The sequence below is a fragment of the Jaculus jaculus genome, chromosome X (assembly GCF_020740685.1).
Source record: "Jaculus jaculus isolate mJacJac1 chromosome X, mJacJac1.mat.Y.cur, whole genome shotgun sequence".
NCBI classification, from domain to species: Eukaryota; Metazoa; Chordata; class Mammalia; order Rodentia; family Dipodidae; genus Jaculus; species Jaculus jaculus.
This window is the reverse complement of record NC_059125.1, coordinates 15,420,458-15,422,522: the sequence shown is the minus strand read 5'-3', so window position 1 is coordinate 15,422,522 and position 2,065 is coordinate 15,420,458.

Here is a 2,065-nt window from a genome sequence, read left to right as displayed (position 1 = left end):
AGTATTTATTTTCAAGTAGCATAAAATATAGATGTAAACAAAATGATACAAGGTAGGCAAAAATACAAAACCATAAGCAAGGGGATGAAGAAAAAAATTAATTATTTTCAGTTTTCATAATGTCTTGTTAATTGCATAATTTAATTTAAACCCATGACATCCCTTACAGATTAGATTTAAGGCAAAATAATTGATTTCAGTAAAATATCAAATAGATGTTTTCACATTTTAAATTTCATTAGACTGAATATTGGTTGTAAGGCACACAAGACCCATGTCTCAACCCACTATTTTGTAATATTGGAAGAGAAATATTAAGCATTGCTTTTCATCTAAGAATTTTGTAAGGGATTTGTTTCTTCATTTTGAAAAATCAAAACAGCCCCACCAGAAACCAATAAACAGCCCAAGATTCATTCTGGTAATTATACTCATGTATTCCTTTGAGCATAAATTAAGTAGGCCACAGGCCAGATTTGGAGAGTGACCACAGTTCATCAAACCTTATGGTTCAGCAAATGTGGTTATAAGATGTGGCCTCACTGAAAAATACCACTAAGCAATTTGAGGACTTGACTCTGAGGTTTTGGTTTTAAAACTCGGATTTTTCAATAGAAAAGTAGTGGGTTCACTATTGTACTGGCTTTAGGGTACAGAAATATTCAGTTGTCTCAATCCTTAACGTGGAGCAACAGTTTTTCAAATTGAAATTTTTAAACTATTCTGCAAGTCATGAGCTAGAAACGTTTCTGGCAATAATTGAATTTCAGTTTGTTCTTGATAACGTTTTTTGTGGTGCTGGAGATTGAACCCAGGACTTTTTACATGCTGTTCAAGATCTCTACTACTGAGCTATATCACAGGCCTTGGTTTGTCAAAAAAGGGTCCTACTATGTCCAGGATGGCCTCCAATTTGAGACCCTTGTGCCTCATTCTCCTGAGTGTTGAGATAGTAGGCATATGCATCGCCATGTTCGGTTTCTTGGTGCATATATTAAAATGCCCTCATGAGTGGGCTTTCTTGTTGAAAGCGTCACTCGTTATTTGAGTACATTTTTTTTAATAGTGTATTCTCCGGTAAGATAATGTGGTACTGTGAATGAATGTTCTCCCGCTAACTCAGGTTTTAAACTTAAAAATTGGATCTTTGGGCCTCAGGTAGGGGGGGGTGCCACTGGGGGTGGATCATGAATTCCATTCTAAAGATGTGGAGGGTGCTGTGAGCTCTGATGTGGTCAATGCTGCTTGTTAAAGGTTTGTGCTTGCTGTGTTTGTGTTTCGTCTTTTAGTCAGTATGTTTACTTTTTAAATATTTTATTCAGGCTGGAGAAATGGCTTAGCGTTTAAGTGCTTGCCTGTGAAGCCTAAGGACCCCGGTTCGAGGCTCAGTTCCCCAGGTCCCACGTTAGCCAGATGCACAAGGGGGCTCACGCATCTGGAGTTCGTTTGCAGAGGCTGGAGGCCCTGGAGCGCCCATTCTCTCTCTCTCCCTCTATCTGTCTTTCTCTCTGTGTCTGTCGCTCTCAAATAAAAAAATAATAAATTAATTAAATATTTTATTTGTTTGAGACAGAGAGAGAGAGAGAGAAAGAGAGAGAGAGAGGGAGGGAGAGAATGGGCCTGCTAGGGCCCTCAGCCACTGCAATTGAACTCCAGATTCATATGCCCCCTTGTGAATCTGGCTTATGTGGTTTCTGGAGAATTGAACCTGGGTCCTTTTGCCTTGCAGGCAAATGTCTTGACCACTAAGCCATCTCTCCAGCCCAATATGTTCTTTAATAAATGTAGGATTACTGAAATGTCTAAAGATTTTAGTAGAAATAGCAAAGCCACACTCACTTCCTGGACTATGTGCTTGAATGCCATCATCCAAAATATATACATAGAGAACTCTCGGGGAATCATGAAATGCAAACCTAAGTACCTGGGACACTGGAGAATAGGGAGAAGAAAGCTTAGAAAAACATTAGTCAACCTCATTCTTCCAAATTTCTGATTAATGGAACCAGAATTACATCGATAATATTCTTTAAGAAGCCATGTATATTGATCAATATGGGGTCAC